Source organism: Macrobrachium nipponense, chromosome 6 (genome assembly GCF_015104395.2).
Source record: "Macrobrachium nipponense isolate FS-2020 chromosome 6, ASM1510439v2, whole genome shotgun sequence".
In the NCBI taxonomy this organism is placed as follows: domain Eukaryota; kingdom Metazoa; phylum Arthropoda; class Malacostraca; order Decapoda; family Palaemonidae; genus Macrobrachium; species Macrobrachium nipponense.
In genome coordinates this window covers 46,919,600-46,947,590 of record NC_061108.1, presented here as the reverse complement: position 1 = coordinate 46,947,590, position 27,991 = coordinate 46,919,600, and the positions used below count along the sequence as shown (strand labels likewise).

Genomic DNA, 27,991 nt, shown 5'->3' with positions numbered 1-27,991 from the left:
GATCTTCCGCTCGTATTGCTACAGCATCTATGGGTGTTCCATGTGAACGAACTACACCAAGGTGTGACTTTGAGACGTATCACTGTTGTTCATCTGATCACCCGACTGCGAAACAGCAGCAATTCACTCATACAAAGCATCCTGAGTAGTGAAGCAAGAAGAATATCTAAATTGTGGGGAAGACGGAAAATGAGGTGTTTGTTCCCCGAGTGACTTAATCTCTGTTTTTGCAAAATATCATCTGCAGAATCTGTCACTATTATTGTATTGCTATAATTATTGTCATTACTGGTATTTTCCCATTTTCATTATTACTGTGATCACAAACAATATAGTTTTTACATTCTATTTTTAACTATTCTCAATCTTAGTACGGGTATGACCATTATTTTGACTAACTTCTTTTATACTACCTCAGCAAATGTGGATATTGCCGATTAATCTTTGTTTTTTTTTTTATCATGTCATCTTTATGCATCTAGACTGTGTTATTGTCTTTTCTTTGATATTCCATGTATGTGGCCTTGAGCTGAAAATAAAGATTATTATTATTATTATTTTCTGATATTCTCTCTCTCCTCTCTCTCTCTCTCTCTCTCTCTCTCTCTCCTCTTCATGGCGCCCTCGGAGGAGGGGACCGGATAAAATATTTAATAGTTTGGATGTCGTGGGCTCAGAGGTTACATCTCTGTTGCATATTGGCTCAAATAGTCTCTGTTTATTGTGCGTCTATAGATACGTGCAGTTCATAACCTGAGTTGTATTGCTTTAGGTCTTAAATATTTCAGCTTCTAGGTATACGCCAAACATCTTGCATTAAATTCCTGCCCTCAGAATACTGGTTATGTAAAGTATAGCAGGTCAGAGTGTCCCATGTATGTTAATCTAGGACAACACGTAAAATTTCATGGCAGCTTACAGCAACATCTATAATTAATAAATCAATACAGAAAAGAAAAATGAAGGAATTAATTTTTAGCTCACTGAATAAGGTGATCTCAGCGGTCGTTAGGTATAAGAACTAGCAGCTGACATTAGAACGTATTAATTTTGGTACTATGAATGTTACTGTAGTAATACTAAACATGTGCGATGATAATGGTGATTATAGGCATGGTTTTAGTTAGTGTTAACACAAAATGAAGTGCTATATGACCAACGAAATTTTTCCTGTTACGGTGCTGAGTGAGTAAGATAAAGTATATTAACACTTTTAACTTACATTGATACAACGACTATGTGTTTCTGACAGCGGAAGAATAAGATATTATTGGAATATTTGGTGATTATAATTTATTGGTAAACACAGAGACATTACTTCCATTGCCGCGAGAGAAACAGCACGAAAGAACGGTTCAGCTGGTGCTGCCATCTGTCATCAATCGTCAGTAAACATTTGAAAACCAAGATGGTGACTCTATGGTGAGTGTTTCTCGGTTTATCATCTAAATAAGAAGTGAAGTAGAACCCATTGTAGTGATAAAATGAGTGACTATAACGTGGATGTATCTCAGCTACCCCAAGATGTCGTCGATAAACTTGCAGAACTCGATTTGGAGTTGTCAGAAGGTGAGTAAGATGAGTGAATATCTTTTGTTTACATTCGTTTTTGGGAGCCAGTGGCTGTGGTAATGTCATCTTATCCCGCACACGGCTTCCCGCAACACTCATTTCCTTGCAGTTTTTGATATGTGAGAGTAATTTGGAAGGCACCGAAAAGCGCGGCTTACAGAAGTTCGAATGATTCCCTGTACCTGGACGACGTGGTTGTACTTTGACATTTTAGTGGTTGGCATGTAGGAGAGCTAACCCCACGCCCCAAAATCTCAGACACGGTCAGCTAGGAGGCTTGTTTAAATCCTTGTTGCTACGCTGTTTTTATTGAAGTGGGCTTGGGCTGATGCCCCGTATTCGAAGAAGGTCGTTTTTACGATTGTTTTATTTCAGAAAGAGATACTTGAATGGTATTTCGTTAATTTTGTTGCCGTTGCTGATCTAAATACCCATGATTAGCGAATGCTTACCTTTATCTTGATGAGCAGGCCTAGGCTATAGGCTAGGTTAGGCAGTTTGTTGGGCTAGGAAAGCTGTAGCGGTCTTGGCATGTGATAAATTATTTATTGTTCGGGTATATTTACATAGTATTTTTATGATTGGGGAAGGAAATCTGGTGTTTTGGCGAATAAGATTACCCTAATGAAGGTAATTAATATCTGCTTTTGTGAAATCAAGGAGTTTTAGAATATTTTCTAACCTGTAAAAAAGAATGACAGGGCATAGCTTGAATGCAATACCAGGTGCTTGTTTCTCCTTAATTCGTCTCTCTGCAGCCAAGGTTCTAAGTTTAGGCTAGGGTAGAACATCACAGCAGGCCAAGCAGGCCACCTACAATCAACGCAAGCCACCCTCCGAAAAAGTACATTATAACGCGTCCTGACACCCGAGATGGGCATCAGTCGCGACTTGTTGTTGGTGAGAAACGGAGCTAAAGACCTCTACTCTCCTTTCGAAGTAAGTATTTTCTCCAAAGTTAGAAATTAAGGCCAAATTTTAAGATTTTAAACAGAGGGTACTGAAAATGGCGCCCACGGCAGTGGAAATCTCACCAAAACGCTTTGAGAAAATTTTACTTACAACTAAAAAATGTTTCGAAGATTGACGCCATCTCGATGTTTACGGAGTCGCTTGTGTCAACAAACTTTCCATTTCCTGTGATAAATCCGCACACCACTTGTACCCACAGACGCTGGAGCACTTTTATCACAACAATCGAAACACGATTTCTCATCAACAACAAGCCAGGCGTAAACAGCTGTTGGGTAGAAGATGACGAGAAGCGTGCTCTGGCTAATTTTTAAATAAGTAGTAAAACATCAATATTTTATATTTATGATGATTAATTTGAAAATATTCGTTATTGAAAAAGTAACTCGACTCTGACTCAAATTTAAGTAATTATTTTTCTGAATTAGAACGTTCTTTCAAGTTCTGTATTATGACGTCACGACATCTTGACTTTCGTACCTATTGTAAATAATTGCTATACTCAACTGTCATTGCAGAACAGTTTACCAGTTATTCATGCAGATTGTTATCAGCTATACATGTAATTGTTATAATCGTAATATGCATATATATCTTTATTATTTACTTTTTGGATATATGAAGATGTTTTACTGCTGGATTATCGCCGTAGTGTGACGCAATCGTTTTCGGTCCATGGGTCTCTGTCTGTTTTCGCACCATAAGGAAAAAAAAAAAAAAAAAAAAAAAATTATGGGCCGAATTTGCAATGACCAGAAAGTCGTTAAAGAGGAAAGTTAGCATTGAGGGGCATATGTTTTTGACTGAGAAAAATACAAATTTATTCAATAGCTAGCTTGTAAAAAATACTTGGTTATAAAAACTTGATTGACAACTAAGCAGCATGTCTACTATGGGTTTCAGAGACAGTGCAAGCACGTTTTTGGGCAATACCTATTTCTGTAACGAACACTCTTAACAGAACGAGATTTTGCTATAGTGCATTACACCCAGTGCCGTAATTTATAAGGGTATCGTGAATCACTAATCGTAAAGAATAACGACACTTGTCCTTGTACCAAGAGAGAAAAACTCCATTATGCAGAAATGGATACGAACACGCGTATAAAGCTCCACCTACCCTCTCCTCCCCAACCCCCCCCCCCCCTCCACCGCCATCCTTTTTCTTCTTCGTTCCTCCGCCTTCCTTTCTTCCTCTCCTCTCTCTCTCTCTCTCTCTCTCTCTGTTGCATTCGGTATGTGTTGACCCTCCAAACTGGGTATAAGACTTACACACAAACGTTGAATTTGGTGAAATTAGGCTATGTATTGGAAGTATATATACATAAATATTAAAGCAATTTTATCATTATTGCATTACTATGACAACTAGAATTCATGAAAACAGTTTATAACCTGTTAAGCGTCACCCACGTAATAATACGTTTACCGCGATCTACTCGGTAGCGCCTTCAACGGGATATTACGTTCAAGACTTTAACTGTGCTTGTCAAGCCGTCAGACCCGTAATAATACGTTTACTCGTATAGAAAGTGTAGGAACATCATTGGTAACACTCTCAGCACATGGGAAACTTATTTCCAGCCTGGCAACTCTTTCCTGGTGGTCGCTTATGCTAGAAAACTGCCTGTCCCTGTTGGTTTTCTTTCAATACGCTTCGGGCGTTTATCGAGGCAAATTGGATTTCGCGTCTTTCACAATGAATGTCCCAAAGAGGAGCATATTTCTTCAGGTGAGATCAATCAAATACCTGATGATGGAGTGTGATATTGATAACCTATTTGATGATGAGAGCTCTAGTTCTGAATCCTCCAGTGATGATACAAACTTTTCTTCCAATTGCGGGAGTGAGATGACTTTTTCTTTGCCGGGTGACTGGACTGAGAGAGAGAGAGAGACGAGAGAGAGAGAAAGAGAGAGAGCGAGATAGAGAGAGAGAGAGAGAGAGAGAAGAGAGAGAGAGAATTTCCTACAGTTAATTACAGTATGAATAACAAGCATAAAAATCAATATTAACTTTGAAAAACTATCATCAGTGCTATGATCGCTGATTACAAAAAAAGCGTGACGGTACGTTAGCAGCGAGCTCATCAAGGGCGGACGCTTAACAGGATAATAATGGAACGGCGTATGTGTGAAGCCTCCACTAATGTGGCAACGATGATTTTGCCATTCTTAGCATGCAAACATTAAAGGTTACATTTATTTCTGGCATACGATTATTAAGAAATTCAAAATACTAATAAAGACTGAAATCAATGAAAAGTGCTAGCAAAAACAAAAAAGCAAAAAAAAAAAAAAAAAAAAAAACGTAGTCGTTCCTCTGCACTTTTCCGTATTCGTTCCTCTATGGTTTTCGGCAGCCAGATGTACGAAAACGTTAGAAACATTTGATTTTATCTACTTTAGAAATATCTGTAATTTTTCGGGGTAATTTGGTTGCAAAAAAGGGATAATATACATGAATTAAATCAAAATTTTTAAATAACAAAGTAAATTTAAACTAAATAACGAGTAAAGTAAACAGTTTAGGGAATAAAACTTTGCAGTTTCGTCGTCTGTCGTCGTCTGCTGTTCGAAATTGTGTTTATGGCGCGCGCGCTTAGAAACCAGGAACAGCAACGGGTTTAAAGTGCAATGTGGAGTGAACTGAGACCAAAATGTGTATAATAACAATCAAATAAGCACTGTGGAGTTTCAGTTGTGATGGCAGTAAGGATAAAAACCGCCGATTACAAGGTAAGAATGAATTCAGTTCCAACCATAACCCCGGGAATAACAAGTTTCTACTTTCACTAATATAGGCCAACAAAAATGTTGTTTTATTGTGCTGATTACAACTGCAATCTTGAGTAAGATCAATAAACGTTACATACATACGCTAACATTGTTCAAATGAGTGCTGGGAAGGCTGGGGAAAGATGGTGGCCGTCACTGATGAGAAACGTCCATGCAAAACGTAGCCGCCATATTGGATTTCAAAACTGCCTTGAAAACATATTTTACGAAGAGCTCACATGCTTATTTTAGTTCGTATGGGGCTTTCATATATCACAATATGTTGACGAAACTTCAGTCTTTTAAATGGTATGCTTAGAGTTGCAATTGTATTCATGTTTCACCAATTAAATATCGAGTGAATAAGACCCGTCTACCGTGATGAGGGTTGGCCTGTCGTGATGTTTCCCCCTATGTTTGAGACCACGAATTTTTATGAGTACAAAAGCAGTCACAATTAAAGTACTTAGAATGTAAATTTATATGCTAAAATTGTCAAGCACACAATTGTCCATTGTTTGGTAACTTTAAGCTTTAGGGTAAACAATCGCATTGAGTCCATCCTACTTGAGAAGAATACCCTTTTTCACTTTATTATATTTAATTGGTGAAACAACAATACAATTACATCTTTAAGCATAGCATGCAAAAGATTGAAGTTTCGTCAACATAATGGAATATATGAAAATGCCATACAAACTAAAATAAGCATGTGAGATCTTTGTAAATTGTTTTCAAGGCAGTTTATAAATCCATTATGGCGTCTCCTCCATCCGATCCCTTTCATCTCCAGAATCGAGACCACATCCTTCCCAGCGCTCATTTGAACAATATTTGAGAATACTTGTAATGTTTATTGATATTATTCAAGATTGCAGTTTTAATTGGCACAGTAAAACAACATTTTGTTGCCTATACCTAATAATGAAAGTATGAGAAGTCATATTCCCGGGGTCATGTTTTGTACTGAAATACATTTTTACTTTGTGATCGGTGGTTTTTCCTTATTGCCATCATAACTGAAACTCCACAGTACTTATTTGATTGTAATTATACACATATCGTTCTTAATTCACTCCCAAATGCACTTGAAATAGTATGTAAGAGTTTGTTCACAGCGAAGCCATGGCAGGAATAATTTTCCTGTCTTATTGTACAGGGTGTCCAAAAAGGCTCAGTACACCTTTACGTTCAAAAACCATGTTACAGAGTAATGTAGTTTTTTGTAGAATGAAGTGCTCTGAATCTAAACTTGAATGTAGAGCATTCTGCAAAAAAACTGTATTTCTTTGTTTTATGGTTTCTGAGCAATAAATACTTGTAATGGTATTGGGACTTTATGGACACCCTGTACGTACATCTGGCTGCCAAAAGCACCGGCAAGCAGACAACAGATTAGTGAATTGTTTATGACAAAAATGTTGTAATTTTTTTTATAGCACTTTTCATTTATTTAAGTCTATATTACTATTTTTATTTATTTTTATTTATAATAATTGTACCTATGCCTGAAATAAATGTAACCTTTAATGTTTAGTGGAGCTAAATGCATTTACAAACTGTTTCCATGAATTCTAGTTGTCATTTTAATGCAATAATGATAAAATTGCTCTAATATTTATTTACTATATATACTACAAATAGATACACCAAATTCACTTATTTCCACGGTTTGGAGGGTAAACGCATACCAATTGGCAACCCTGATAAAAAATAGGAAAGCTCGAACAATATTGTAGCTACTGCTCACAGCAAAGCCATTGACATTTGTGTCAGGAATCTAGTTACTTTTTCAACAACGAATATTTTCAAATTAATTATCATGGTTACGTAATAAATTTACGTCATTCATAACCTTACACTGTTGTTTAACTATTTATTTCAAAATTATCTTGCTCACTCTTCTTCCTCCCAAAAAATCACGAGTTTCCTGGGACTTAAATGCGAACGTCATCATTGTTTTAAGGTTTTTGTGAAGAAAGTGTACCAGCGTCTGTGGGTACAAATGGTGTGCAGATTTAGCACAGGAAATGGGAAGCTTGTTTACACAAATGACTCCGCAAACATCGTGATGGCGTCAATCTTCTACACTTAAGTGTTTTAAGTAAAAATTTCATAAGTGTCATGGAGGTAAGTTAGCTCTGCGCATGGCTAGACTTTCATTAAACTTGCTTCCACAACTGATGACTCGTGACTGGTGTCCATCTCCAGTGTCAGGACTTGTTAAAGTACCTTTTCTGGAAGGTAGGTCAACGAGTGGGCAAGATGGCCACAGCTAGTCCACTCGGTTGTTTACCCAATTAACTAACCTTACAGGAGTGGAGGCTTCGTCAGGTTTATATATAAATATGTAGAAAAAAATAACAGTACATAAAGATAGAGTTACCTAGTAGAGTATGCTTCATTTTCTTGGAGACATTGGCTACTGTGGCAATATTGTACTCTGTAATCCCTTTTGAGTTTATATAACTATAAAAAGCAGATATGTGTTGAAGTAAGTTTGTTTCTTGTTGTGGATGAGTAGCTATGCTAGTCTACATTAGGAGCAAAGTACTAGAATTTCACAGAACAAGATTTCTGTTGTTGATAGTGAATTTTAATTGCTTGTTCAGTGAAAAGTCTTGGCAACAAAACCATTATAGAAATTTAGTCAGTCTTTCATATTTACAATGAACAATTTAATATTTACACAATTAACACTGACTTTTTAGGAATTGTTGTTGTTATATTAAGTATATAGGCTGTGTAGTAGGTATTTATTTTCTATATAGAGCACCAGAATGGTGTACAGCAAAAACAGTTTTATGTATTTATTCCTTATACGTATAAGCAGAAAACTTTGCAAAAAACTGTTATATCAGATATTTGTATATATGGTAAATGATTGGGCCACATCCCACTTTGTCACTCCACCGTGCTGTGACCACTTCAAGAAAAAGCACTTGAATGTCCCACCATCTTCAGTCAGAGTTGTGCCCCCATGTAAAGAACACAGCGACACCGCTTTGCTCTTATCAAAATAAGTTTTCTCCTAAATTATGAGATAATAGGATATTTCCGTTAAACAGGTTAATGAATGTCTAGCTGTGCGCAGTGCTTACTTGCCAGCCATGACACACTCAAAATTTTTACCTAAAACTCCTTAAAAGTAGACGAGTGATGCCATCCCTATGCTTGTTGAGTTACTTGTGTAAAGAAACTGCCCATTGCCTGTGCTAAATCTGCCAAAAATTTGTACCCATAGATGCTAGTGCAGTTACCTTTACAACAAAAGTAAACGCAGGCACCCATCTGGACGTGTGCTTGGGAAACCTAGCAATTTTCGGGATGCCAGTGTGCTAAATAACTTGAATTTTTAGTTAGACACCAGAATAAGGTTATGAATTGCATATGTAAACGTATTACATATTCATGATAATTCATTTGAAAATATATTTGTTGTTGTTGAAAAGGTAACTAGGTTCATGAGACAAATTTCAACTATTTTGTTGTGAACATTACGATGTATTTTTTGCGTTTTTGTGTAGCTTTTTTATTAATATACATATATTAAAATGTAATATATATTACATGCATAGTGTAAGTTTTGTAAAATATAAAGTTTTTTTAGGTAATAATTTTGGATTAAGGATCTTTATTCAGTCCTGTTTTATGATATCATAACATCTTGACTGTCGTACCAATTCTAGACAAATTGTCATACTCAACTGTCTTGCAGAAAGTGGTAACACCCATATGTACACATTACATGTCTGAGAAGTGAATTTTCAGCAATCAAATGTTTGCAGCCCGATCATTTACCTTAGATTGAATTACAGAATATGCCATTTACATAGTGGACTATTTATTACTGAGATTTAACATGTATGTATTTAGTCATGTTTTGCCATCTGTTGTATTAATTTTGTATTTAAAGTTATACATTTAATCAATAATAAATACTTATATACATGAACATTTTTCATCACACAGCTATCCGTATAATTTCCGTTATATTTTGTATACTGAGTGGCATTAATATTAATTCAAGTTAAAGTTTTAGAATGCTTTATTTAGTAAGGTAAATGATGCAAGATCAGAAAGGGTTGATACTGTACAAGGTTAAGCATGGCTATGGAAATTACTTTTGAGAACGTCAGGAAGAAAAAATTTAGAAGTTGAAGAATGGAAAGATTCCTGGAGTTGCTGGGATCACAATGAGAACGTCAGGAAGAAAAGATTTAGAAGTTGAAGAATGGAAAGATTCCTGGAGTTGCTGGGATCACAATGAGATGCTGCTATATTGTGGTGTAAATAGTTATTAAGTGGCAATGTAGGGTTTGTAAGATATGTGTGGGTGAGGAAAGGTTCTTAAGGAAAGATTAGGTGAATGATAAAGCTAATAGCACCCCTGTAAGTAATATTAGGGCATAACATAATCTCATTGCACTATTTTGTTGCTTTCATAACATTCACCAGCCTTAAATTACAGTGCCCCTTCCTCCACTCTTGTGAGCTGCATGCTCCTAGCACAAAAATGGTTCAGTCCCATTTGCCCACTTCAGTTTTCCAACGTCAACATGGTCTTTCATGTTGGCCATGCTGAAGACCTCACAAATCATGATAATGGTCAAATCCCTCATGTCGTTTGATGCTGCAACACTGACTGCTTTTTTCCTTGAACCTTTTTTACCTTTATTTTTAATTTGCACCCAGTTGTTGTCTGGGTGTCCTGGCTTTGAAAAAATGAAGAATTGGCCTTCACTCTCACTTGAATGCTTTTGTTCAGCCATCTTGTCGTCTTTGGTTTTCTGGATAATCTTCCTGCAGTTCCTCTTCACTGGCTTCTAATGTTCCACTAAGCTTATCAGGTGATCTTGTAAATAATGCTCAGTCAATGTCCTTCAGTACTCAGGAATAGTGCCATCTTTGTTGAATAGATATTGATGAGCTGTTCTATGATGAGCAAGAGTGCTAAATCACAACAGTATTCTGTATTCAACAATTTCAATCCACCTGTTGAAATATCTTTGTAGCTTTACTACAGACTAGTTGGCAGCTTCCCATTGTTCTGGTTTATTCTCACAGAATTTTACTTTAAATCCTTCAGTCATCTCATTTCACCTAAAAGATACTCACTTCATGCTGTCATAGTTTAAAGCTTTATCACAAGGCACACTCAAAAAGCTTGAAGACCCTCACTTGTCTGTAAAAGACTGAGACAGCTGGTCCACTCATCCCTTGGCCTTTGCTTTGTACAGAATTCTCATCTCGATGAAAGTGTCCCTGTCATTGTGCTTTTCATTAAATCTGAGTAACTTAGTCTATGCAGTATATTTAAATCTCAACACAGGAAAATTGCAGTGAAACTGTATGACCTTATAAATCCATTCGCAGTCACTGATTTTTATCACCAGAAGTGTGTAATAAGGGCTTAACCCTTAACAGCCGGGCTAATAAAAATATGCAGCATCCCAGACTGGGCAAATTTTCAGGTCGGCCAATTTAAGAAATAACATATCTATGGAAAGAGTAAGACGAGCAAATGCACATGGTGTAAGAAAACAAAAATAGGATATTCTCCCTATCCTCCACGGGAAGCTGAAAATGACTGTTTACAACTCCTTGTGGGGCCTCCTTTACAAGACAGCCATAAATTTTACCAAGTTATGCATGGTTTTTTAATAATGAATTTTAGTTCTTATCATAACAAATAAGAACTAAAGTTAGTAACAACTTCTGAGTATATTAGTTGTAAAATATTTATGTAAATTCACTGAGATCAAAGATGCAGTAACTTTTTTGGACTATACATGTTTTTTCTAATAATTCTTTGCAAAACTACTACCTATTATAACTGACATACAATCTGAAAAGATAAGAACTAAAACCAACAGCAACCCCTGGGTATATTTATGAGCAAATATATAACAACACTCACGTGAGAGACAGAGAGACACTACATGTCCCCTAGAATTCTAGTCAAGTACACAACTGAGTCATGAGACATCTACAGTCGATGAGCTGAGTCAGTTTAAAAGTTGCCATTAGTAAAATATGGGCTATTAAAGTATAATGGAACCTCTTCCCCACCTGATTTCTCAAATCGATGGTGCATAATATTACTCTCTGGGAGGTAATCTGTCCATCACTCAAAACCTGTTATTGTTACTCATATGAGGGTATCCATTCATTAAAGGTTAAAATAGCGTGCAATTAAAAATACAATGTAATACAGAAGGCAAACGTAATGACTTCTCACTGATCACCAATTATGGGCTGGGTATTAACAGTATTACAACAGCTCTTGTAAAATTTCAGTACGCACACTGCATTACAGAGAACTAGAGCATTGCATAATCACAGACAAACAGCAAAACCCAGATACTACATCTCAGAATCTCTTGAAAACATAAGAAGTTTCCAAGAAAATAATTGACACACCTTATTTAACAACATATATATTCTTGATGATATTCTGGTACAGTGTTGCAGAATTGACCCATATACCTGAATTTTGGAGCATTACTGCAGTTACATCTAAATTCTTGAAGATAACACATTCCCTCAATTAGGTTAGCAACATAGAAATTAATGCTAAAGGTAACTACAGTATCAAAATTATCCTAAACTGAAACATAATGGGGAAAATGACATGATTTGTACTTTCAAAAATTTGGGGAACCGTAAGGGTCTAGACTGAAATGGTCTTTGTATTGTGTTGTCATGAAACGGTTATGGGATACTATTTGAAAATTTAAGAGAAAACGATAACTGTAACATAAATGGAATTAGAAAAAAGCATATGATGGAATAAAAAGAGGTTACATATATGTAGGCTGTTGAGAATACATGGATTGTACAATTAATTTTCAGGAGGTGTTAAAAGTTTTTGAGAGAAGTGAAGTGCATTTTTATGTGCAAATAAGAGAATTAACTCGTTAAATGTAAGTGTATCTGAGGCAAGGGCGTATTAATCCTATGTGGCTTTTTTATATCTTTATATATCGAGTGGTGATGAAAGGCAGAAAAAGGACAGTACACAGACATAGGGACAAAATGCAGGGATCGGGAATTGAATCATAGAGCATTGAACACTTAATCATCTTCTTTCTCTACAAGCATGTCCCTATTTTGGGTCGCTGTAATGGTTCTTCAACACATTCTTCCATCTCCGTTGGTCCAGTGCATCCTCCATGCTCAATCCCAACTCCCTCATATCTCTCTTCACACAGTCAATAATCCATCGCAATTTTGGTCTACCTAACCTTCTCCCACCTGGTTGCCCTATCTCCATCATCTTCCATATTGGGTGGTCTTCCTCTCGTCTCTTTATATGTCCATACCATCCCAGTCTACTTTCCCTCACCTTTTTTGAAGCTGGTGCTATTTTGAGAGTGTCTCTTACATGTTCGTTCATAACTTTATCCTTTCTAGGAAGTCCACATTGCCATCTCAACATCTCATCTCAGTCACATCAATCCTGTTCTCATCTCTCTTCTTAGCTGCCCATGTTTTGGACCAGTACAACATTGCATGTCTCACAACCTGGTGCTGAACACTTAATACTATATGCAAATAAAATAGCATTGTGCTGGTTGTAGAAGGAATAGGACCTGCAGACACTAATGGAGGATTTTCAAAATTTTTGCAAGAGAAAGATTGAGAAAATAAAAGCAAAGAATTTGGAACTGTGAGTATTAATACCATATGTTAATATTTATAGTATTTTTAGTGCAAGAATAGAAGCAGTTCTTTCTTATAGGTATTTAGGACTAAATCTAACTGACAATGGTAGGGTAAAAAGCAAGAGGGAAAACAAAGTATGGGTTAGAGCAAGAAATGTAGTAGGATGTGTTAGGTATAAGGAAAACTTATATGTATTATCTATGAAAGTGAAGATGAGAATCTAGGAAAGGATTGTTGAATGAGTTTTCCTTTATGGAAGAAAAGTGTGGATGTTTACCCGTTTTCATTAATTTTGGCTTCAGCCCAGTAACTAATTTGCATAAGTTATTTGTAAGTAAATGCCTCACCATTTTATGGGGCTTTTGTATAGTTTTGTTAAATGCTTTAACATCAGATGAAATTTTCAGCTTCCATAGGGCAAGACAAAAGAATACACAAGGACTTAGTGAATATTGCTGTAGAATGCCTTTTTTATATATATATATATATATATATATATATATATATATATATATATATATATATATATATATATATGATAGATGATGTAGACTTGTGGAAATAGTTTTCCAAATTGTTCAATTTGAAGTTTGTTTTGGTACAGTGTATGTTGGCATTGGAAACCAGGAACTATGAAATTTCAGTATACAACAAAGATCAAGATTGTTATAATGTGTGTAATGTGCTACACCCATACCTTGTTCTTTATATAATATATAGTGTTTACTGTTTATTTTCTTCGTCATCCCAAATTTCTTTTTTGATAAATTTATTTTTGAAAATTTTTTTAATGTCCTCTGATTCCAAGTATGTACTACTATATGATACTAATAGGCCTGTCTTTGATTTTTGTTGGCTTATTGGTACATGTATTAAAAACTTGTATGTTGAATTTTCCTTCTGATATTTGGTACCAATGTGTTATGTGGTGTTAGATGAAATTTTGACTAGGTAAGATACTGTGTATAATGTAGAAAGCTCTCATCTCAGAAATTTGTAAGAGCATCGTGAATATGGTTTACATAGCCTAGTCTGTAATTTGTAAAGCATTTTATAGTTTCCATGGCTCCTTGTACTAGATCTTTGGGTGAGCTTCTATTTTTCCTTTCTTCAGTCCATTGTGGCTGCTATTTATATTTCAAAGGTTGAAATCATTCAAGACTGTTGGAAGAAAGTTTAATATAATTTTTCTGTAACAGGTAACAGAGAACAAGTAAACTAGTGGTAGCTTGAATGAAGTGAAAACTGTACTTGACAATAAAACAAAAATATGCCATATGTAAACTGAGTAAAAAATTTAGACATGTTCAGAGTGCTTTTTGTACTTGAAAATAAATATGTTCACCAGTATTCAGAATGCTTAGATTCGTTGGTGGATTGCCTGGGAGAATCTCATGACATTTGTTTTAAGTAGCAGTCAGATGTGATGTTGAGGTTGGTTGGAGGACATGTAAAGTGGGAAGGGCAATCACTTAGAAAATTTATATGTATCGCAACAGTTGCAGGGAGATGACACTGGGAAGTCCAACAAAATCGTAAGAGGATGGTTTGAATTAATTGTGCACAAGATAAATGGGCCAAAGAGGACATATCAGAGAGGAAACGCCTGACATAAACCATATTACAAGTATTAAAGATTAATTATTTTTCAGAATTATTTTACTGTAAGTTTTTCCTGTCTTTCTTTGTGCCTTTCTTTCTTTAAGGCTTAGCGATGTCAGTCTACATGTTACCTTGTAGGCTAAAGAAGACATGTCATAAAAAAATGTGTATTGTGATTTTAGCTTAAAATTTTTTTCATTTTATTTTATTTTATTTATCATAGAATATTATTGATGCACAAAGTGCAGTAAACTAGTAGTTTCTGTTTATTTATTTCATACATAATGGCATTTTAACATTTAAAGATATGGTTTATGAAGGGTGCATAATGGACTGTACAGTATACATGGTGCTGCTGTATAGTATATTATGAAGATGTAGCAGTGATATACCATCATAACTTGCTGAAATAAGATTGAAGAAGGAATTCTTAAGTAGAAAATGTTACACTGCTTGTCAAAAAGCACCATTTACTTTATTACAGTGAAGTATGTGGTACTTTGTTTGAATTCGCAGGAAGATAATTCTTATACAGTATTTGTATTATGGAAGGCTAAACTCTTCATCATCCGTCCTATGCTGTTTCTGCAAAACTACAAGTCTGTTTACAATAGCACCATAGATAAGAAGATAGCTAATTTTTGTGTAAGCTTCCATTTTTAGCAAAGAATGAAAGTCTTAGGCTACTGGTAGTGTGACAGACTGTGAACCGTGATGCTTCGCAGTGAAGTGCAGCTAACTCTGTGTATACTAGTAACTTGTGGAGGTTTCTTAAACTAGTTCAGTGATAGTGTGAATTTTGAAGGAATCTGGTTTAAAATACAGATCCAAGGTGGCTGTAGAATTAAGCTTTGGTTGGGAGCCTATCAGATAATGCCAGATGATTAGAATTATTAAGAACTAGCTGTACCTGACCATGCGTTGCTGTGGCTTAGTCTGGTTAAATGAAAAAAGAAGAAAAGAGAAAGCTCCTTTCTCTTGCTCTCTTTTTCTCTCTCCAACCATCACTGTCTTTCCCTTTTTCTTATCAATAATACCAACTCTCTCTCTCTCTCACACCTTCTATTATCTCTTCCTCTCCATCTCGTTCCTTTCTCTTACTCTCTTTCTCTCCAACAATCACTGTCTATTTCCCTCTTTCTTCTCACTGATACTAACTCTCTCTCTCTCTCTCTCTCTCTCTCTCTCTCTCTCTCTCTCTCTCTCTCTCTCTCTCTCTCTCTCCAGAATAATATTTGTAATGCATTAGGTTCAAATTAGACCCTAACACCCTGTCTACTCTCTCACTTCCCTCCCTCTCATTCTCTCTCCGTCAACCTCCTTCTCAAACTCCACCCCCTTTGATGTCGTTGGTGTTTACCATATAGTGTTCTTTTCCAAATGATAAGTCATATGCAGAAATTATGTATGATAAATTCGGTAAGTAACCAAGTCCACGGGCACAACCAGGCCCGTTTCATGGGCAGTACCAGCTCAGTTTCAGGAAATCCCTTCTCATTTCCACCCCCTTCGGAGTGAGAAGGTAGGATGAAACCCCATTATAAAACATGCATGTATTCGAATGCATTGTTGTCAAAATTTAAAAGTAATCGGTGAGGAACTTTGGGAGATTTAAGATGTTGAAGAAATGAACGTTCACATTTTTATTTATAAAGATAGATTAAGGCCCGGTGTTCTCCAGCAACTTTTGTATTTACTGTGTTGTTGAAGTTTCAAAGCCTTGTGATCTGATCATAGTAAGCATAGATGGATATTTCATGTGTTACCCATTCAAATAAAGATTTTTAAAACTTGCTTAGCCACCTCCTCAAATCTTTGTTAGATATGTTCTGAGCAGCAAGTTTTTAATTAACAGTAACATCAAAGATTAAACTAGTTTATTTTGATAGTTCAGAATCCCTTTCACGTAAATAATATATTAAACGAGACTTTTCTACATGAGTATTTCTTCTATTTTACAGCTTATACTATACCAACTTTAACACTTAAAGAACCCTTGCCTGTGTATGACAGTTATACATTTATTTTCAAGGTCTCTCTCTCTCTCTCTCTCTCTCTCTCTCTCTCTCTCTCTCTCTCTCTCTCTCTCTCTCTCTCTCTCTCTCATTATGAGTACTTTGTCTCTTTAAACTTCAACTCTGTATGTGTGGAAGATGACATTGGTAACAAACAATTGGCAGGGTTCATTGGCTTTAGTCAACAAGGAACTGCACACACACGGAACTTGCAATCCTTTAGTGTACGTATATAGCCACTAAATTTTCTGTGGACTCTGCTCCATAAATGGATAATCACAATTTACAAATGACCCCCAGTCCCTGGCACAAGGGGTTCTAAGAGTCTCAGTTTATGAATTCTAAGGATAAACCTTAATTATAATAAAATGATACAATCTATTAGGTCCCAATGTCTTAGGAAGAATCAACTTTTGGTCTGTTAAATGGACTGTAGTTATTTCTTTTATAAATACACAGCATTTACAGGTTTTGTGGTTACATGTTGATCACCTTGTATTGAATTACAATAATGAGGAAGAAACGTACTGATGAGTGTGGTCTAATCCATGGATCATATGATAACCTGTACTGCATTTTGTACTCCTTGAATGTGTCGAGTATTGTTGCTTATAAGTAGCTTTGTAAGTTTCTCTCTCTCTCTCTCTCTCTCTCTCTCTCTCTCTCTCTCTCTCTCTCTCTCTCTCTCTCCAGAAAGGCTATTTGTAATGCATTAGGTTCAAGGTAGACCAAAGTTCCTTTTGAAAACAAAGTTAGCCAGGTACGTAATTGATAGAAATTGTGTTGCAGCTATATGTACAGTTTACTAGCCATCATTATATATTCTTAGACTTTGTAATGTTTCTTAGATATTGCTGCCATGCATGATATGTTTAGAGATTTTCCCATTTACTGAAACCACCTTCGATGAGGCATCTAGTATATACATATTTTAATTTTATCCATTATTAGCTAATCAGTACCTCCAATGTATTCTTTGTTCCTTTTATCAGAATAAGTTTATAGATGTACATACTCGTTCCTTCCTCCATTCTGGTCTCGTTTTTTACTTTAAGGTCTTCTATTCTTTAGAAGCTCTGAGGTGTTGCTTTCTGTAGGAGTTCGCGTCCTTTTCGCTCTTAGAGGAAGGTAGGCACTCTATAGCGATGCTGACGATGAGAAAAATAAACTGTTCCGGATCTTTTTCCTTCGAATATTTTTTGATAGACAGACATACAGACTGAACAGAGAATGTTTAGTGGAGATGATAAGAAAGTGCAACCATTAAACTTGTTACATGTAGGCGTTCTGAATTTGGCTTATTAATTCTCATTTTCTTGGAAAAGTGTCACAGTCATTCATATCACATCATTGTCGTTAATGGGCTCTGTCTCGAAGTTTTTCCTTTGTTCTGCCTAATCAAACATGTGTATTGGATAAGCATAGATAGTGTCGTTTCAATTGCCAAGGTTTTTTTTATATCTGTATTTTGATAAGACCAGTGGTATCTTGGAGAGTACCAGAATTTGTGAGATTAAATAAAAAAAAATGTTCGACTGCATGCAGTTCAAGAGCTTAAAAGTATTAACCTGTTGTACTTTTATATGGTTATACTACATTTCGTCGTCATTTTCACTTTTCATGCAACTGGCTGAGCGTTCTATCTCCCGAGAGAAAGACTCTTGACAGGCTCCAAGGTTCTGCAAACACTCAAATCAGAGGACGGTGGAGCGGGGGAGTTCTTTTGTCTCCGTGATCATTCTAAGTCTTTTTATTCTGACTTTTGGAAAGTAGTAACAGTACGTAGAAGAGAAAATTTTGAAACTGTTCTAGTCCTTATATTGTAGATTGTGTATATATATATATTATATATATATATATATATATATATATATTATATATATATTATATGTGTATATATATACATATATAATAAGGGCTTGAACGGTTTCAAAATTTTCTTTTCTACGTGCTGTTACTACTTTCCAAAAGTCAGAATATTAAGACTTCGAATGATCACGGAGACAAAAGAACTTTAAAGATGTAAATAAGGTTTTATCAGCTGAAAGAATTTTTCTTTTATCTTCAGTATTTTTGGAGATGTTAGCATTTGAATGGCATATATATATATATATATATATATTATATATATATATATATATATATATATAATATAATATATATATATATATATATATATATATATATATATATATATATATATATATATATATATATATACATACGCTATGCAAATGCTAAATCTCCCAAAATAAAATTTGAAGATAAAGAAAAATTCTTTCAGCAGATAAAACTTTATTTACATCTTTAAATTTATTCCCTTATAAGATTCATTTTTAAAGTATCATAAATTCACATTTAAATAATGTTTTGATTATGCATTTCTGGCGGCCAGGCGGCAAGGCCCGGCCATAATGCTTTTCAAATGCTAACATCTCAAAAGTATTGAAGACAAATGAAAAATTCTTTCGGCGGATAAAAGCTTGCATCTTTAGATGTCATTCTATAAGAGTCTTTCCATATAAGTTTATTTTAAAATAGAAATTCACATTTAAATGAAGTTAACCTTTTGACGGTTTAACTTGAACTTCACGGTTATTGCTTTTGCTTAAAAAGTTGCAGTAGATACGTGCGACTTCAGTATATAAGCAAATACCACAGGAAAATAACAAGAAGTTCAGTACAAAGCACTGAACTTCTGCCTATTAATATATATATATATATATATATATATAGATATATATATATATATATATATATAATATATATAATGTGTGTGTTTTTCCTTTTTTGTGGCACATGTTCGCCATTTACTAATAGTAAGCGTCGGGACTTCCCTCACCATTTATCCTCGGAGGGAGATTTTGGGCCGCTATCGTTTGCCTTATCAGACATTCCTCCTCGTCTCATCACCTATTTTTGACGCTTGTACGAGTAGCAACTAATTGGAATGGTTTATTCTTGCTCCACCTCTCAGACGACGCTACCCTTCTTATACGGTTTGTGATTATTCTCTCTCTCTCTCTCTCTCTCTCTCTCTCTCTCTCGCTTCTTCTCTCTCTCTCTCTGTCTCTCTCTACTATCTATATATATATATATATATATATATATATATATATATAATATATATTATATATATATATATATATATATGCACGTACCTTTCGTAGGCCATTATCGTGACTGATTAGATTGAAAGACGCCTCGTTTTAATTCTGTAGTTGGCAGCTAAGGAGATGACGAGCATCAAAGTCTTCTTTTTTCTTGAACTGTAAGGTTAAATGCGCGACCGTCGTACCCTAACATGGTGCCAACGGAATTGAAGTAGAGGCACCACCAGCCCGCTAACCCAGTCCCCATAGTGTCGCGTTTCTTGAACAGCATTTGTGGGTAAGTTGTGCATTTGCCGACCTACCTCCCAGAGACAGAGACAGAGAGAGAACTCTTGAGTTTATTTCGTTAGTTGCTTTTGGTACATAAAATACTCATAAAGAATAATGTCTATCTAGAAGATGGAAAGGTCTAATTAAAGATTAAGATCGTAGGGTTAAATCGGTAAAAAACGCAGCCCAAGATTTTCGACTAAACGATGAGAAGGGCTGCTGATGTTGAAGAGAAATGGTGAGAGCGCAGTGAGCTTGGGGTCGGTATTGTAGACACCGATCCAAGAGGAAAAGTTAATTGATAATATATGAGGGAAGAAATGCCTTGGGTTCTCGGCAGAGGATGTGTTTGGAAGATTGTCAAAGGCGTATGGATTTTGAACACTTCTCTGCATTTTCGGATTGGCGTAAAACCAACAGATTTTATTTTTTTCCCCAAAGAATTATGCACACCGTTGCTTCCAGCATCATGAGAGGTGTTGAAGATAGCCAGGCCCTGTTGCCGCTACTACTTGAGTGTGGAAGTTCTACTAAAATAAGCTTAAAAGCCAAAAGCTTGGAGAGCAAACGGTTCCTTCAGCTAAGATCTCACAACAGAAAGATGTCTTCTGATGATCAGTTAGTTGTCCCTCTTGTCTTCCAACGTGATGGTGTAATGCTTCAATGACGACATCATAAAGCGTCTGCGAGCATCGTCTGCCACTTGGTTTTCACTTTGCATCCTTTCTTCGTGCAAGAATAGTTATGTACTCAGTAATGTTTACCTCTGTTCTTTAGTAAAACAAGCACAGGCTACTTCACTCACAGTAGTTTGTTGAAGTACACGTCTCTTCATTTCACGGGAAAACATAAATAGGAGTTTTGAAAAAAAAAAAAGTGCGTATAATTGTGCAGCGGATTGATCCTGGATCTTACAAATGACTCCTTTGTCTCGTTAAAGTCATCTGCAATAAGTCAGTGAACTCGGAGGATCAGTAATGCAAAACATATTCGGTTTGGAGGAGGAACCCTTTATCCCTAGTATAGGACTTCGCTGACCTTACTCAGTTTTCGGCTTTACTGCTTTCTTTAGTCTAGTTATTTTTTATTATTTTTTTTTGTATCAATCCGATCATTGTAAGGTGGACCACCGCAGATTATATTAATATAGTAATAATAATACTTAACTATTCCTATTTCTTTACTTCGCCCACGCTTCAATTTTCTCTAGAAAAAGTGACCACGAGATTGACATTATGGTCGCGAACATTTTGCTGTCCTTTTCTAGTATTACCATATATAGTAAGAGCATATGTATGTATGTATGTATGAATTCTTGTTTAACTGTTCTTACCTTCGAACTTATTACCTTTTTGGCGTGGAACTGTTGAAGACACAGACTTGATATAGTACTCAGAGAGAGAGAGAGAGAGAGAAGAGAGAGAGAGAGAGAGAGAGAGAGAGAGAAACCATCCTTACAACGTAAACCAAGAGCGAACTCTTACCAAAACTAAAAGATAAAAAAACATATTTTTAAGCAAACTATATTTCACGTACATTATACTTAATCCCGGGAAAGAAGAATGTAATTTCGGCCTGAGATTGAATAAGATAAAAGAAACTCGAGGTTTTTGTCGTCAGAGACTTGTATTTATTAATTTTTTTTTGTGCGTCTTGTACTTGGGAGCGAGACTTTACTCTTAATAACATGGACTTGTTTACGATTATATTTCAACCCCCTTTGTGTGTTTTGAGTAAGTTTTTGCGTCTTCATGTTCTGAAGTGGATCATTTAAGGCTATTTAAGCGCAGTGCAGTCAAAAGCACCAGCCCGGGTGTGGGATGAAGAAAAGCCACTTCTTTGTCAGGAAAAAAGGACTTTATTCATATCTATCATAAAGGCCACAATGATTTATAATCTTGTTTTTAGAATTCTGACTTTTACATGATATTTTTCGAAACTTTCTTTAGTGAACTTCAAATGCACGCCAATTTGTATTTATCTGAAGAAGTATTAAGAAGAAGAATACCACAGAAACGTTTGTTTTAATGATTGGTTTGTCGAAATGTGGACTAGTGAGACAAAGGGTGAATTCAAGTTGTTACATAGAAGGCGCCCATTTGTATAGTATACCCATGAATAGCTTAGGAATACAATTGAGAAATTATCAATATTCTTATTAGTGTAGGACATGGGTGACGTTCAGTAGTACGTGATGAGATACCAAGCGTTATATAATTTCATGGCTCGTCCCTCCCTTTAGTGTCTAGTGTTCGTGGGTAGACGTTGGGATGAACTGAAGTGTTACCAGTGAGTGATTCCGATCCCTTCACAGGGTATTGTTAGTAGCTGTTTTCAGGGATATTGGTAGCTCGGAATATCAGCTGAATGCATTTGAGACAGGATCAGGATGGCTTGGTCCCGAAGACTATACAATATCAGTTTCATAGTTGTTTGAAATCTCATTGGTGAAAAAATCAGTAACCCCAGTCGGAAATGAAGATCATTTCGCAATTTGAAATTTGTAGTGGAAGAAGGCAGAGATTGAGTTTTAGGTCAATCCATAAAAGTTCTATATTTTAGGGCTTTCGTTAATGGAGACACCCAAGATGCACCTTGTTGCATAATCATAGATTCTATATACTATGTATATGTATATATATATATATATATATATATATATATATATATATATATATATATATATTATATATATACATATATGAGTAATAAAATGAGCCCATAAAAACGCCGGAATATAGAAGAGACAGCAGTCTCTGAAATATAGTACTTCCTGTCTTTTTTGGTTTTTAGATTGAGTTCTGTTGTAACAGAACATTTTTACCAGTCAAATATATATATATATTATATATATATATATATATATTTAATATCTGAATTAGTTAATTATACCTAAGGAATAAGGCCCAAGTTGAATTTTAATGGTTATTGCATAAGCTTGGGTAGTTGCACGTTTACTGTACCTTCATAATACACTTTCTTCATATGAATGTATTATGTATGACACTTTAATCTTTTGTTTCTTCCAGTTTCAGTAGTTGCGCACTCAACATTTCTGTCTGCTTGATCTCCCATAGTATCCATTCCTTATATCGAGGTACCTACATTATTGTCTCTAACGCGTGTATAATATACTGTGTATGTGTGTGCGTGTGTGTGTGTGTATATTATATATATATAATATATATATATATATATATATATATATATATATATATATATTATTTGTGTGCGTGCATGTGGGTGTGTGTTTATAACTGAATCACGGAGATATGGAACGTGATGAATATATAAATAAAAACAAAATCAAGAGAGGTCTGCAAGGCCTTTCGACTTCTTGTCCTTTACTTAGCAGACTGAAAAAATATAAGAATAAGTTTACAAAGAAAGCTCTTATAAATGACAGATGGGGATTATATACAAAGGAAAAAAATATGCAGCTGGAATCCAACACAATTGAAAAATTATTAGACCTTTTGAAAACAGGGTCAAGAGGTTTTACAAAAGATTAGGCGCAAAGCTCAGATTATACAAAAAGGTGACTGACTACCAAAAAGTTTTTTTTTTTTTTTTTATAAATACAACTCGATAACTCTCCAATTGGTAAACAAGAACAGTTTTTGCAAGGTGCAAATTTTTATAAAAAAATAATAAACATCCGAATACATAAAAATGTATATAAGGTAATTAATTTTTAATTAAGTCAGTGATTTTATCTTTTAGGTCATTCTAGAACAATTTACTAATATGGGGTTCCAAATAATACATGCCATGGCTAAGGTTGAAATTACAACTTGTAGTATGCTATATAATAATGTATTCTATAAGATTTCGTGAAATATTCAATCTGGCAATCACTGAACTTTTAGTCCTATATATCCTGTGAGAGATTTCACTTGAATATAGCATTGGATGTTTTCCCAAATAAATGAATATAGCATTGGATGTTTGCCCAAATGAATGAGTATAGCATTGAATGTTTGCCCAAATGAGTGAATATGGCATTGGATGTTTGCTCAAATGAATGAATATAGCATTGGATGTTTGCCCAAATGAATGAATATAGTATTGGATGTTTGCCTAAATGAGTGAATAGGGCATTGGAGGTTTGCCCAGTTTTGGCAGAATACTTGTGCTGTTTAATTCTTACTTCTAAATTTTTGCTAGATTTGCTGATATGAAAAGAGGGGCAGTCCAATCATGAAAATTGATATATTATGAAGTTGTTTTCATTATGGCTATTTTTTATTAAGATTCCTTTTAATGTGTTTTAGGGGAAAAAACGACCTTGACACTAAAAGATTTTAACAGTGATTTTATGTTTTCAAAACCACTAAGTTAAGGCAAGCTAAGAATGTTCTTAGGCGTTTCTTTCTCCATGTTATTTTCACTATAAAACTACGTTTACCATCTACCCACCCATAATACCTTGGTATCATTCAACATTATACCAGCATTTGCAGTCGTTTTCTGTAAGGCTTCAAGATCCAAGGGACGTCTTTTCCGTGCTAAAGCAACATATGCATGTGGAATATGAGGGGTCTTTTTATCATTCAGAATGAATGGGTTGCGCTACCAAGGGACTGCGACTGGAAGTCTCGCAAAACAGATAATACGGGTGTCTGAAGTTCATGCCTTACTTGTCCATGTTTTAAATTTCAGGGTTATTTTTATTCGAGAAAGAGTTCAATAATATTCCAAATTTTTTATTTTAATTTTTATTTTTCCTGAAAGTGTGGTGGGGAAGCACATGAACCAAGCCAGCATCTTTTGTAGCTTCATGCCGCCATTGGCTCTTGTTCAGAAAATAGCCTCCATATCAAGTTTCCGTGTGCATGGTAGCTAAATAGTATTTCAGTGCCAGCATTTACTAAGTGCAATGATGTATATATATATATATATATATATATATATATGATATATATATATATATAGATATAATATTATATTAATTATATGATATATATATATATATTGTGTGTATGTATAAATGGGTTACTGTGTATTTTTTACTCTTTTTATTTTTCATTTTTTCTATTTACCCTAACAGGAAGGCCTTTGGAGAATAAGCTATGACTACTGTAATGCCATATTAAAACTTTTAACTAATGAATCTCCTTTCTGTTTTACACACACACACACACACACACACTAGGCTTTTCCAACTACCGTATCGTGTTCACAATTAATACCGCTCGTATGATGAGCGAAGTCGAACAACGTTGGGTCTGGAGAAGGCGGACCCCTGCGGCAAGCAAACCCCTTGAACGTTTGGGCTGGCAACCTCATCTCTTGAAATGAGATTTGCTGAGAACTGAAAGGCTAACGCCTTCGGGAACTACCTTAACTTAGGCAGAAAGGGAAAAGGTGTTTTATTATTATTATTATTATTATTATTATTATTATTATTATTATTATTAAATTAATCTCACTGTCACCCATGTTTTCAAAATAGGATGCTGTGTGCAATGGTCCCTCTAGGGAGAGCAGCCCAACATGGAAGAAGTGAGACGTTAAGAAACTTTATAAGAGAAATAACAAAGAAAATCAATTATAGCTAAAGCTTTAAAGCTATGGAACGAGACTTTTTTTTTTTTTTTTTTTTTTTTTTTTTTTTTTTTTTCTGATAAAACTTCCTCAGTGCGCCGGTTTTTTTTCTTTATTTATTTATTTTTTTTTTTTTTTTTTAGGAAGCGATAGACTAAATATGCTGTTACAGAGAATTTGCAGTTAAACGTGACGCTTTTATTTTTAAGTAACTTGAAGAATGTGGTTAGAGAAGCATGATCAATGAAGAGATTAGGTTGGAGGGACGGTCCTCAAAGTCTAGATCTAGAGAGTGTAGACCTAGGATTTACCAACAGCCGGACTGTTGTTTTGTTCAGATTCATTCCGCATAATTTACACAACTCATCAATTCCAAATAAATTGCAGTCAAAAGAATCGGCGACCATTGGGGCATCAATGCAAATAATGCAGTCAAACAGAAATCGGCGACCATTGGGGCATCAATGCAAATAATGTAGCATCATCTGCTACATTAGATGAAAATACATTTATAGGTTTGGACTACCTAGGGCATAATCTTTTTGTGCCTCTCTTGACCTAAGTACTGATTCAGGTATCTGGTAATTAGTCTGCTATGGTGAGAGACAATAAGGTTGAAAAGGGGTAAGGAGCCAGCCGCCTCATCCCAGAAGTGTAGCTGATAGCCTTAAGGCTAACATCTGGTACCGCCACCATAAAGGGGATTGTTTGAAACCATTGTTGAGTCTTCGCCCCTTCAAGGAAGTGATGTGTGAATGGTGAATGTAGGAGAAAAGTGGGTAAGCTGTGGATGGAGTTTGTTTTGTGTATGAGGCATCATAATGTGTGGATGCTCTTGGAAGGGATAAATCTGTTAGTTTATTGTAAGAGGGTTTAAATATGCAGAAATCATGGAATATTATATGTCGGTGAAAAGAGAAGAAGCTATAATTTGAAAGCTTCAGAAGGGGGATAGAATGGATAGGTAGATGGTGTGAAAGAGGCAGTGGAAAGAAAAAACTCCAATATCCGGGTGATTGTCCTCCCCATTTTTTTTATGGGGATTTTACACATTGTTGATGTGCATTCTTCTGAGGGGCATGGAGCGACCAAAGCTGTGGAAGTGCTCTGCATAAAGGGTGCATCCGTGATTTAGCTATTAAAAGCTGTGTGTTAGTGGTCATTGCGTCTCTCTCTCTCTCTCTCTCTCTCTCTCTCTCTCTCTCTCTCTCTCTCTCTCTCTCTCTCTCTCTCTCAAATAGCTTAATTTTTAGAATACGTTTTGCATGTACTAGGTTGTACCGATGTATAGTGGGTGACATGATTTCCTGTTATTGTGGTGCATTGAACATTCGTACCTTTAACCGAATGATATCATCGACTGCAGCGTGCATCAGATGCAGATCTTATTATCAAGAAGTTCCAAAGGGAATGGAATTGAAGGAAGTGTTGTCAGTGATCATAAGATTTCATCTTAAAAACGGCGGTGTTTCGTAAGAAATCAACTAATCCTTATGTCTTGTTTGATATTAGAAACTGCAGACATAGCATAAGATTGCAGTAGGTTCCCTTTGAAAGAGTCACCTTTCCCGTCTAAGTGGTCTTATAAGGTTTATGTTTCACTTGGTGCTGTATTCGCAATTGTCTGGACTGATTTGTAATGGATATTTACTGTCCCAAGTCCACGGGTGAAAGACAATATAGAATGGTCGCTTACGTGTTAAGAATAATCGTCATGAGGAGAGTGATTCTTTCATTCCCATTATTATTATTATTATTATTATTATTATTATTATTATTATTATATTATTATTATTATTATTATTATTATTATTATTTATATCGTGTAGATGAAGACAATTTATGCATTCAAGAATAACACTGATTCAGATTTCTAATCTTAATAGAGAAATAAGGACATGTACCTCACAATACGGTGCGAAGTTGCCATGCAAAAGATGGCAAGAATTGGTGGTCGTTCGTTGAATCCAATTGCACACCGGTAAAGAGAGAGAGAGAGAGAGAGAGAGAGAGAGAGAGAGAGAGAGAGAGAGAGAATTGTGTAGCGAATGTCAACAGCTGTCTACTGACTGAGGGACAGAGAGATATCGTTGTTGCGCATCCTGTACTGTGCTGTCGTCGAAGTAATGATTACGTCAAGCCCAAATTGGTCTGCTTCTTATTCGTCACGAGGATGATGCTGATGATCATCATCACCTTCAACGCGTTTCCTGTCCAGGTCCCTTGCAAGGTCCTCAAACAAATGTGAAGTGGACCTCTTGTGACTTGCACTTAATATGGATCAGGTAGCTTCTCAGGTTACAGATTTTCATCGGCATTCGATCGACGACGATGGCTGCGATGAGTTGGAGAAAGGTTACGTGCTTTCCTGCCGGTTGTAGACAGAAGGGGGAATGGCTCTGGCCGACGGGATGTTGGTACACTAGGATGGGGGACGAGGGGTTCCCTTTGTTA

General features: G+C 35.6%; 1 protein-coding gene across 5 annotated transcripts in view; it reads left to right on the top strand.

Moving 5' to 3' along the window:
• The first annotated feature begins 1,312 nt into the window (after nt 1-1,312).
• LOC135216851 (uncharacterized) overlaps nt 1,313-27,991 on the top strand; it is a 259,498-nt gene continuing 232,819 nt past the window's right edge. For 2 of the 5 annotated variants that reach the window (XR_010314940.1, XR_010314941.1), the window contains exon 1: nt 1,313-1,569. The gene's annotated coding sequence lies outside the window, so the exon portion shown is untranslated. The remainder of the gene's footprint in view (nt 1,570-27,991) is intronic. The other 3 variants (XR_010314942.1, XR_010314944.1, XR_010314943.1) reach the window with 3 other exon arrangements.